A 12,977-nucleotide genomic window follows, 5' to 3' on the forward strand; every position below is an offset into this window, starting at 1 on the left:
TACCTTAGGTTTATTCTTAGAGTTACTTCAATGTGAAAATGGTTCTTTCTTATAATAATTTGCGTATAATTTTTGTCATAATATTAATAGTAATATTCATAATGGTATTTGGTAGCAATTATAATAGTATTATAAATCTTTTATATGCATCATCATATTAGATTCCCACCATAAGCCTGTGATATAAATAGTTCATTACAAGCATTTAGCATTTGATAAGGAAATAAGATACACAAAGAGAGATTTGCCTAATGTCTCACAGTTATTCACCCTTAGAGACTTGACTCCTAGGTTAATGATCATATAAATATAATGACTCAGTTGACTTATACTCATACTTATAAAAAGCTTCAAAATAACCAAACCAGTGAGGGAGTATTCTGGCATAAAAAATAGATGATGACCTTGATAGACGACATTATTTGTAACTGATGGAGGCTTAGCTACTTATACCTATTAAGGAGGTGTGTGTGTTGGGGGTGTCTTTTATCAAATTTTTCAAAAATTAACACCAAAAATATGTGAAAATCACATATTATATATAACCTGTGAATTTTTTTTTCCAATTTCTCTTTAGTTTGAAATGTCCCCCAGAAGCACTGATATGCTTAGAGTTTCTTATTCCACTATATCACAGAGAAGTCTAAATGCCTTATATTTCCAGTAGAAATTATTGGCCAAATTTTGATGAGAAAAATCTATGTTTCCATTACTTAAAAATAATGGGAAGGTGGCAATCAAAGCAACAAAAATTGACCTTGGAAGAAAAGATTTTGGCAGTAATCAGCGTTTGGAGCACAGGATTGGATGGATCCTTTAGAATTAGCTGAGGGCAAACAGTTTCCAGCTAATTGTCTGGATAAAACAAAGGCAGATAAAAGATGCCCCAAATTCTTTTCCACAGCCACACCACAGGATGATCAAGGAAGCTAAACAGAAGAGGCTTTTTCTCCTCACCATAACAAAAAGTGCACTTTTGTGATGTACAGACCTTGAATCATTCAGGCCATCACAGTTTTTCGCAAGCACTAGTTTTAAAGCTGAAAATGATTGAAAATACAATATAATATATATGTTATTCTGGAAACTGCATTTGATGGAAGGTAACTGAATGAGCATTACCAAAGCAATGAGCCCCATTCCCTATAGGTGTTCATGGTTTTATAGGAGAATGAACCTCTTCTTATATGGGTGGGTACAACAGTTTATGTATGTGTGTGTACAGACAAAACTCAGTCTTCTTGAGGTAAAGGCATATATTTCCTACTAGTTTTCCTAACTCTAAAAGTTATATATTAGCATATGTATTTATATTAGTTAACATGACAGAGCTATTCAAAGTATCAATCAGAGACAGAAGTATAATTGAATTAGAATTCATCCTAATATTCATGATACTGAAGAAGACCAAAAGCTCTCTCACTTCCGTCATATGACATAACTTCAACGTATGTTATACTTTTGAGTTAGAAGCAAGTGTAGGAGAATCTCCAAGAAAATTGAACTCCCTGCTTATAATTACTAGTATTTGATGTCAAAACCCTTGAGTAATCTCCCCAAGCCTTGGTGTGTGAAATTGAAGGGTTAGGCTTTGTAAGATGCTTGTTATCTACTTGTACTCATTTAGCTAAACTTCTCAATTGAGTCAAATGAAATGATTTATTTGGCCCCTTTTTTTATGGTCTGGAGAAGCCACAAAAAGAGATCCAATAAAAAGAATGCCAAGAAAAAGCATACATTACCGTCTACAACCTTAAAAGAGCTGATGTAAGACAACTACCCAAGGCCTGGAGTGGTGTGAGGAGGGTAGTTGGTGAAGGGTTCTCCCAGATGAGAAATAACCATCATCCTAGGAAGAATATGTATTAAAAAATCCAAAACACTGGCAAGTTAAAAAATGCTATTGTCTACATTCATAAAAACTCCTAACATCATAGCTGGGTTCCAGGACGTACGCACATATGTTTTTTTTTTTTTCTTTCTTGAAGAGAAGTAAATGTGAGGTTACCCTGAACTGTAGTAGTTGGAGGCAGTACTAGGGAAAAATGACAATTTTTTTTTGTCTATTTCAGTGTTTAATTATTCCCCAGATCCATTTTGTCTTTTCTCTCAGATGGGTATTCTCATGGAAGCAGTTCAATTGACGACAGAATCCTGAAACTTTTTAATACTGCCTTCTTGTAAAGGTTGCTTCTCAAAGTTAGAGATAGCTTTTAAATGTAGAACTTTGTTCTCAAAGCTGCTGAAACTTTTTTTGGAGTAAATTACCACTTTTAAACTCTCTTTCTTATTGAAAAAAAAAAAAAAAAAAACTGGTAGACCACTTTACTGATTGGAATTCTAAGACAGTATTCAGAATATACATGAGTGTGTGCCTAATACTTGATCTTCTATTTCATGAATCATGCTTTCATATGCAATTTGGTTAAATAAGAGAAAATTTCTAGTTTTATTAGGGGCATGAATATGGAGATTCCTTGTAGTGGGTGCGGAATTCATTAGCAATATAATAAAATATTGTTTTCTCTTTGCTTTCCACAAACGCGGTAGAATTGCGCTTCCCTACTCTTTCTTCTTTTCTTCTTCTTTCTTTCTTTCTTTATTTTTGAGACAGGGCCACACTCTGCTGCCCAGGTTGGTCATGGCTTGCTACAGCCTAGACCTCCCCAGGCTCAGGTGATCTTCTTACCTTATCCTCCCAATTAGATGGGACCACAGGTTCACACCACCATACCTAACTAATTTTGTATTTTTTGTAGAGATGGGATTTTACCATGTTAGCCAGGCTGTTCTTAAACTCCTGGGTTCAAACACCCTACTCAACTAGGCCTCCCAAAGTGTTGGGATTACAGGCATGAACCACCACACCTGGTCTTCTCTACCCTTTCAAAGTTTGGTGTGCTATACTGATTTGTTTTTATAAGCATAGTATGAGTGGAAGTAATATGAATCATTTTTAAAAATTTTGTATACAGTGTGTTACTTGCCATAGAGTCTTGTCCATTTGAAAATGATTGTGAAAGCATCAGTCAAGATGAAGTTTTGTCAGGTTGAGATCCTAGATAACTAGAATGAATTGAGGCCTTTTATCAACTGTCAACTACAATGGTGGTTAAGGGCTGATGAATCTGTGTTAACAAGACATTGTTTTGATTGGTTGGGTTTTGTTGTTGTTACTGGTGTTGTTACCAAAACAAAAACTGGTTTACCCTGACTGATTATAACAGAAAAGGATCTTGAACCCTTTATTTAGTTTTCTAGCATCATGTTAAGTTGGTAGAGTTATTAAAAGTAAACTCTACAGTGTAAAATGTTTGCTTTGAACTTTTATCAATGATTAACAATAAACCATGTTACTGAGCTTTTATATTTTGCCTCTCCATTCCACATAATGGAGACAGAAATGTATAAATGACAACTATCTAGCATCAAGTCCTCCTTCTTGGTGAGAAAAGCCTTGTTTCTGACTTCGGTCTTTGTGTTTGCACCTCCCTCTGCTGGAAATATACTTATCCTAGGTCTTTGGATAGCTAATTCTTCATCATTTAGATATTCATATGCCAACCCTTGAGAAGTTTGTTAATCAGCCAAACTAAAATAGCTTACTATTTCACTATTCTCTACCACTGTATTAGTCTGTTCTCACATTGCTGATAAAGACATACCCCAGACTAGGTAATTTATAAGGGAAAGAAATTTAATTGACTCACAGTTCCAATGGCTGGGGAGGCCTCACAATCACGGCAGAAGGTGAATTAGGTGCAAAGTCACATCTTACATGGTGGCAGGCAAGAGAGAGAGTATATGCAGGGGAACTTCCCTTTATAAAACCATCAGATCTCATGAGACTTATCCACTATCACAAGAACAGCATGGAAAAGACCTGCCACCATGATTTTATTCCCTCCCACGACAGTGGGGAATTATGGGACTACAATTTGAAATTTGGATGGGGACACAGCCAAACCTTATCAATCATGTAACGTCTTCTATTTTCTTCATGACTGTTAAACACTCTAAGGTATTTTATGCATATTTGCTTAACTGGTTTGTTAATTATAAGACTCCACTACAATGTATGCCACTTGATTGTAAAACTGTGATGTGTTTGGTTCAACACTACTCCTCGCTAAACAAATAGTAACATGTATAAAATAGATTCCGGGCTGGGCACGGAGGTTCATGCCTGTAATCCCAGCACTTTGAGAGGCCAAGTCTGGCAGAATGTTTGAGCCCAAGAGTTAGAGATCAGCCTGGGCAACATGGTGAAACCCTATCTCTACTAAAAAAAAATACAAACTAGCCAGGTGTGGTGCTGCACACCTGTAGTCCAAGCTACTTAGGAGGTTGAGATGGGAGTATCACCTGAGCCCAGAAAGTCGAGGTTGCAGTGAGCCGTGATCGTGTCACTGCACTCCAGCCTGGGCGACAGAGTAAGATGCAGTCTCACAAATAAATAAACAAATAAACAATAAAATAGGTTGTGATATCATTTTTTGTTTGAATGGATAACTAGAGACTTCTGTTTCCAGCCAAACCAGAGAAACAGTGAATGGATCCATTCTCACCCTTTAGAAGAAAACTAAAACAAATTGGACAAAGTGTTTGAAAGAGTAATTCCACTGGACAGAAGTCAGCATGGCATAGTAAACCCTGAGGGTAGAGAAACAAATGAAGTAAGTGCTGTGATCTCTCTACTGCTGGAGAGAGTTTCCAGGTAGTCCTGTAGGGAGGGGGACCCTAGGTGGGGCCTAGAGTCTCCCTGAGTGGAAGCAATGGAGGCTGGAGTCTGTTGTGGACAATCCAGCTTGGGTTCATAGGTCAGACTACCAAAAAGGAGTACAGTGCAGAGTGAGAAAGCTCTTATGATCTGCAGAATTAGTGTTCATATTAGTCTTCATCGGAGGACTAATAAGAGGATGAGGGAGAGGAAACTACCAACACTAGGGAAATGACTACCTAAAAAAGCAAGGGGAATAATTCCAAAAGCTCACGAGGAGCCAGAAATATTTTATGTTCCCACCAGTCAGAGGGGGAAAAACTTCATAAGACATGAACATCAGATAGAGTATGCAGTGGGGCATTGCCTCAGTCGTGGGAAACAATTAGCCTTAGACTAAGGCTTCTCTGGTCTTGCCTGGCAAAGCTTAAATTCGAACGTCTTCCAAATAACTGTGTTCTAGAGCAAACCCTAAGAATCGTATTTTAAAAATCAACATCCAATAACATAAAATTAAAAATTGTTGACTTACAACCAGAATTATCAGACATGCTTAGAAAATAGTAATTTATAATCCACAGTGATGGGGAAAGATAATTAACTACAACCATTTGAGAAATAATGGCGATGAAAGATTTAGTAGAGAAGAACATTAAATTATATACTATAAATATGTTTTGTATTTTCAAGAAAGTAAATGAAAACATAAACCAGTTAGAGGAATGGAAGACTTCAAAAAGATCCAAAATAATCTCTGTAGATGAAAACTATAATTGAGATTTAAAATATACACAACAGAATTAATAGCATATTTGTTACTACAGAAGCAAAGATACATGTATTTGAAGATTTAGCAATAGAAATATCAAAAATTAAATACAGAAAAAATACATGAAAAAGAGAAAAATTTATCAGTGGGATGTAAGACAACGTTAAGTGATAAGTTGTCTACTATGCGTGTAAATCGCAGTCAACAAAAAGAGAAAATAGGGACAGGTAAATGATACAAATAAATAATGTCTAAATTTTAAAAATGTTGATAAAAATCGTAAACTCAAAGATTCAGGAAGCTCATTGAAATCTAAATATTATAAACCTGTAGAAAACCACAATAAAGAACCTCATCATTAAATTACTTTAAAAAATACGGAGAAAAAGAAAAAAAAAATTTGAAACATCCCCAGAGTAAAAAGAACCATTATATACAGAGGAACAATAACAGCAGAACCTTTCTTTCTTTCTTTTTTAATAATGAAAACAAGAAGACGATGGACCAAATGGTATTTCAGACACACAAGAGCTGAAAAAAATTCATCATCAGCTCTTCCAAAGTATGTTAAAGGAGGTCCTTCAAGCAGAAGAAACATGGTAACAGATGGGAATCTATATGTATAGATATGAATGAAGAGCACAGGGAATTGTAATTATGATATGTCAGTAAATATCAATTCTTTTTCTTATTTTTAAGTCATCTTAATAGGCCAATTGACTAAAGAAAAATAATTTTAATATATTATTGAGTTAATAACAAATGTGGAAATAAGACATATGATGATAATATACAAGTCCAGAAGAGGGGAAATACTGTTGTATACTTATAAGCTACATAAAATGGTATTATATTACTTGAAGGGAGGCTATAACTTAAAGATATGTAGTATAAATTCTACAGCAACCTTCTCCCCTAAAGAAAGAAAAGAATAGGCTAGGTGCAGTGACTCATGCCTGTAATCCCAGCACGTTGGGAGGCCGAGGCAGATGGATCACTTGAGGTCAGGCATTGGAGACCAGCCTGGCCAACATGGTGAAACCCCATCTTTACTAAAAATACAAAAATTAGCTGGGCTTGGTGGTGCATGCCTGTAATCCCAGCTACTTGGGTGGCTGAGGCACAAGGATCCCTTGAACTCAGGAGGTGGAAGTTGCAGTGAGCTGAGATCACACCACTGCACTCCAGCATGGGCAACAGAGTGAGACCTGCCTCAAGAGAAAAATAAATAAATTTAAAAAAAGAATAAAAAAAAAAGGATACTGCCAAGTAAACTAACAAAAGTAGAAAAAATAAGTAAATGGAAACAAAAAAATAGATCAAACCGTAAGTAGAAGCGGCCAGCCAGTAGATTCTAACCCAGCTTTATCAGTAATTACAATAAACTTAAATGATCTAATCATTCCTAATTAAATATTAGGTATGTAATATTGTATAAAAAAGTAAGACAACTATGCATTGATCAAAAGAAACTTAAAGATGCACATAGGTTGAAAGTAAAAGGTTGCAAAAAGAGTCTACAGTAATAAAAAAAAATTGACGTGGCCATATCAATGCCAGATAAAGTCAATTTTACTTAAAAAATTACCAGTGAAAAAGAGAGTCATTTCATAAATATTTAATAATGAGTATTTAATTTTCAACATATATGTGTCTAGTAACAGAGCTCCAAAATTTCCAAAGCAAAACCAGGTAAAACTAATAAATCTATGATTACGGTGAAGTATTTTGATAATATAAGTAGATAGAAAATTATTAAGAGTATAGAGAAACTAAACCACATTACCCACCAGCTTGTTGTAATTGACATTTATAGAATGCTCCACTTAACCACAGTAGAACACACATTATTTTTAAGACTACCAGGTAACATTTACCAAGTTATGCCATATTTTGAGTCACAAAGCAAGTCTTAATAAATTTCACGGAATTCAGTTCCTACAAAGAATAATCTCTGATCACAATGGAATTAATATGAGAAATCCATAACAGAAGGATATATGGAAAATTCCCAAATATTTGGAAATTAAATAACACACTTATAAATAAACCATGGTATAAAGACGATACCAAATGAAAAATTAAAAACTATTTTGAACCAAACGAAAATAAAAACACAACATAATAGAATTTGTGGAAAGCAGCCTACACAGTTTTTAGAGGAAAATTTATTGCAATGAAAGCCTACATTAGAAAAGAAAGGTCTCAAATCAATGGCCCCATAGTTTACAATGTAGAAAAACAAGAGAAGATAGAACCCAAAGTAAACAGAAGAAAAAAACATTAATAAAGGCAGAAGTCAGTGAAATTAAAAACAGAAAAATCACTTAAAAAGCTGACTTTCTATAAAATTTATATATCTCTAGCCAGCCTGACAAAGGGAATGTACAAATTTCTAATATCAGGAATGAGAGAGAGAATCACTATAGATTTCACAGATATTATGATAATAATACAAAATTATTATGACTTGGCGAATAACTAATGAAATAGCAGGTTTCAACTGCAGGCAATCTATACACCGACTATTGTTAGTCCATTCAGAGTCTGAAGTCAAAAGAAGAGCCACAGTCCATGACATGCTGTATAAAGTTTCTAAATGGAATGATATCTTAGCATGTTTTTTTATTAGTAACAACTCTAAAAAATTATCTGTTACCTGAGGCTTGGAGGGACCTGTGTTAGACTCTCTTTAGGAAACAAAAACGACATAAGACATAAAAAAAGTTCTTTTAAGATGTATATTATGCATATAAAATAATAAATCTTAAGTGAAAATGGATTAAATATTATTTTGATTTATAAGAGAAAGTAATTATAAAGTTCAAGGCCAACTTCATGGAGAAATTGATCCAAATAGCTCAGCATTTATGCTGGACTTACCTAAGCTTGCAATTTCTAGATATAAATAGGAAGGCTAAATAATTTGAGGAATATAATAATGTCCAACCCCCAGTAACTGGTTAAAACACTTTAAATAAAAAAGCCAAGTTTAATTCAATATGTAATTAATGACAATTTCAAGAGAAGAAATAATAGAATATAATCTTTTAGGCTATTAAATGAATTCAGAAAACTTGAATTTCAGGCAAACTGATTTTACAATAAGCCAATGAGGGAGCAAATATTAACTTAAGTTTCTGTTTTAGGCTTCTTAGTCTATGGTGCAGGTCACAAGCAGAAACATAAGTGGCATATTTTAAACTAAGCTGAAAGAAACTCCAAAATTGAAATTTTTACATATAAATTGGAAGAGAAATCTGCTCATATTGATGGTGGTGGGACCTTTCATACTCAGTATTGACTCCCTCAAAATAAAACACATTCATATTAAAGTCATACATTTATCTGCTGTCTGTAGTAGGTGATTACTTTTTATCTCAGACAAATTTAGAATTTTTCAATAATGTGGATTCAGATGCATTTCTTCTTCCTTAATTCAAACGTACTGTTCAAAAGTCCCACATTATCTGGCTTTTTTTTTTTTTTCAAAGTTGATGTTTTCTATTACTAACATCTTCTAGAAAATAAGTTTTTTTTTTAATTTTTAATATTTTGCTTATGAGGAAAGAAAGGAACTCACAAGTGCTCTTCTTTCCTGAAGTTAATATATTACCATGTGTCTGATCTTCGTAATATGAGGACTACTGATGACACTAAGCTTTCTTGGAATGAGGGAGGAGATGCATTTAATCTTACATAGCAATCTAATGTCAAATAAACTCTTTTTCAACTTTAATATACAGATTATTCAACCCACCCTGGAGTTTCAGGATGCTGGATGAAGAACAATAGGCTTACTGTTTATAACACACATTTTTAGTCTAACACAATTCTTCAAGAGACCCAGAAGGAATTTACATATAACTGATGCCCCGTAGCCACCTTCTTGGTATTCCTTTCCCTCAAAAAGTACTTATTGTATTGCTAATAATTGTCCAATGATCAGTAGCTAAAAAATTCAATATCCAAGCATCCATTTAAAAATCTTAATCTGCAGTAGTCTGTCATTGAATTTCTGATTAAGAAACTGTAACAATTTTTTTTTTAACCTTATGTCTTAGCTGGGCAGCTTAAACAACAGAAATTTATTTTTCATGGTTCTGGAGCCTGGAAATTCAAAGATCAGGGTATCATCTGCTGATTTGGCTTCTGGTGAGGGTTCTGTTCCTGGTTGAACAGATACTTTGTTGTTGCATTCTAACATGGCAGAGAGAGAGATTTTCTCTCCCACATGCGTTATTAAGAGGCACTAATCTTACTTGAGAGGGCTCTACTCTAATGACCTAATTAACTCCCAAAGACCCTTTTAGGGAAGGAAAATAATATTTTTTCCTCACTCATCACAATGTTTATGGCTGAGGTCCCTATATCAACACATTAACAAGATGAAAACATATACCTGTATTGAATACGTTTCAGTTGACATGGGATCCTTCAGAAATGAAGACCCATATAGACAGGGAAATTTGCGTATATTTATGTTTATGTTTCATGAATGGTATACAGTCATGTAGAAGAATGACTGAAGAAAAAGGGTTAGATTTAAAGGTAATAAAGTGGAGAGAACTTAGGCCCGTTTGTTCAGATTCTTCTTGGCATCTCTGTGTTTACAAGGACAAGAGTTTCTCAGAATTTCTCTTTTCTCAGCTTATAGGGAGGGCCCTGCTGGAATGAAGGCTTTATGACCTACTTTCTGGTAAGACTAGCTAGATTTTACGGCCAGTTTCAGGGGAGAAGGGAAGAGGAAAGTGAGAGTGACCTTTCTGTTTCTGTCATTTTCTTAAATGTCAAGGTGCCATATTTTGGAATAGTTTGTCTTGAATCTCATTGATCCCCACTTCCAAATATCATAGCACTGGGGATTAGGGTTTCAACATATAAATTTGGGGGAACCTAAGCAGAAACACATAGTACTTTTTTAAGTACCAACAATTTAGTGTTTGGTGACACTATTGGCTTCAAACAAGTCTTGATGAGGAAGCAGTGAGTTGCCATTAGATTTCTTTCCAAATACCCTGTTCGAGTCAATATATCAGACAATCAAGAAAGTGATTTCCCCTTCCTATTGAGTCTTAGGATACACATATAAAGCAAAATGCGTATACAGTCATCCCTAGATATTCATGGGGATTGGTTCCAGGACGCTTCCTCTGTATATCAAAATCCATGATTGCTCAAATATCTTATTTTAAATGGGGTATTATTTGCATATAACTTATGTACATCCTTCATAAATAATCTCTAGATAACTTATAATGCCTAATACAATGTAAATATTTGCTATATTTTTAAAATTTGTGTTCTTTTTATTATTTCATTGTTATTTAAAAAAATATTTTGTGCATGTGGGACCATGGATGCAGAGGGCTTACTAGGATGCATATATGTAAGAAACTTTTAAAGAGTGGTCAAATGATCTTGTTCTTCTTACAAAAACAAGATCAAACCAACTCTTTGTGAAAATAAATTTAAAGGCTGGGGGCAGTGGATCAAGCTTGTAACCCTAGCACTTTGGGAGGCTGAAGTGGGTGGATTACCTGAGGTCAGGGCTTCCAGACCAGCCTGGGCAACATGGTGAAACCCTATCTCTACTAAAAATACAAAAATTAGCCATGCATGGTGGTATGTGCCTGTAATTCCAGCTACCTGGGAGGCTGAGGCAGGAGAATCTCTGGAACCCGGGAGGCGGAGGCTGCAGTGAGCCACGGTCGCACTACTGGCACTCCAGCCTGGGCAACAGGGCAAGACTTCATCTCTAAAAAATAAAGTAAAACAAATTCAAAAATATATCTTCAACACCAAAAGGATTGATTAAATGATTTGTCCTCTTTATTTGGTGGTCCACAAAGCCAGACTAACATAGTAAAATTCAATTATCTACTTTATTTGTAAGACATATATGGCACTGATAGATCAGTTATGTGTCAGGAGACATGGTAAGCCCATAATAAATATTAATTAATTCCAGTCCTCACAATAATCCTACTAGGTACCTATTAGTGTCCTGCTTTCAAGTGACAGTAAAAAATTTAAAAAGAGAGAGAGAGACAAAGCATACCCAACGCCCCAGCAAAAGACAAAGATGTATGACTTGTAGAAATTAACCACCCTATATAAGGAAAAACTAAAATTTGAACGTAGGTCTATCTGAATTCCAAAGGGCAATTTTTAACACTATATTTTACTGACAGTTTTGCCAATTAGTGCTGTGAGCTGGTGTGTACCCATGAGTTATATTTAAGTAAATGAAAGCTAAGATGATATGCTAGATTCTTTTAAACATTTCACACATTAACATAAATCGAATTGATAAAGACCAACCAAAATTCTTTGTACATTCTACGTATGTGTCACTTTTTATTAATGTTTGACTCCTAAACATGAATAATTCTTTCAAACTAATTTTTAGAGAGTAATTTTATTCATCCAATTTACAAACTGTTTTGTAGTTTAATCTAGTAGCTGCTATATTACATACAACAAAAGAAAATAACTGATAGAAATAGTTTTATATGCAAATCGAATCTTAGTTAATGGCATAGTATTTTTTCCAATATTAATAATAGAAAGTCTGCCAGAGTTATGAAAAATGGTGATTTGAGATGGACATTTGGAAAAATATAAAGGGCAAGTTATTCTCTAAGTTCTTATTTGCACCTTAAGATTTTATAAAAATTCAGTATTTTTTATTAGTCCCATCAATTTTATTAAGAGCTGTGTTTACTAAATCAGGTTAAATGCTTGCCGTTCTTGGAAGAATTATTTTACCTGCGTTTTCTTTTGTGACATCTGCTGGCAATACCTGGTATTACACTGCTCTATAATTCACCTTTATCTGCCTTCTCCAACTGTCCAATACTTTTCCAGATAATACCAATTTATTTCAACTTAATATAATGAGTGTCTTGAACTAAAGAAAAGGTATTTTAATATGAATCTGAATTATAGAAGCAGAACATTTAGCACTCTAGAGGATCATTATTTAGCATCTTACATATGTATTTTAATTTCATAGCTTGATACTAAAAGAGATGTATACTGTTTTTCTGAAAACTTTAAGCTTGTTTCAGGTAAAAGTGTTATGTATTATGCTTACGAAGGATAATTGTCAACCAATCCCTCTAGTGATGCTGTCCCACACAGATGTTCTCTGTAATTTGATAGCTATGTGATTAAAAAAATGTACATTAAAGTAAAACAGTGCAGGTGTCAAGTCAAAATTCATGTTTAAAAAATGAATGAACTGCCCCTAAATTTCTGTACACACTGGATCCATGGCTATGAAGCAGGAGGCATGAGCAAACTTTTTATATTACCAGGAATCCATTTATCTGCAGTCCCGTCAGTCAAATTTAGATACTTGTTGCCAGCTGCAAGATTTATAGTCTGGAGCTGGTTTTTGAAATTGCTTTGTATTTCTATTTAACAGCCAGGGAAGCTGCATGTTAAAATTTTGCCTCAGTCTCCTTGGATCCTATTTATAAA

Source organism: Cebus imitator, unplaced genomic scaffold, assembly GCF_001604975.1.
Source record: "Cebus imitator isolate Cc_AM_T3 unplaced genomic scaffold, Cebus_imitator-1.0 Scaffold58, whole genome shotgun sequence".
Lineage (NCBI taxonomy): Eukaryota > Metazoa > Chordata > Mammalia > Primates > Cebidae > Cebus > Cebus imitator.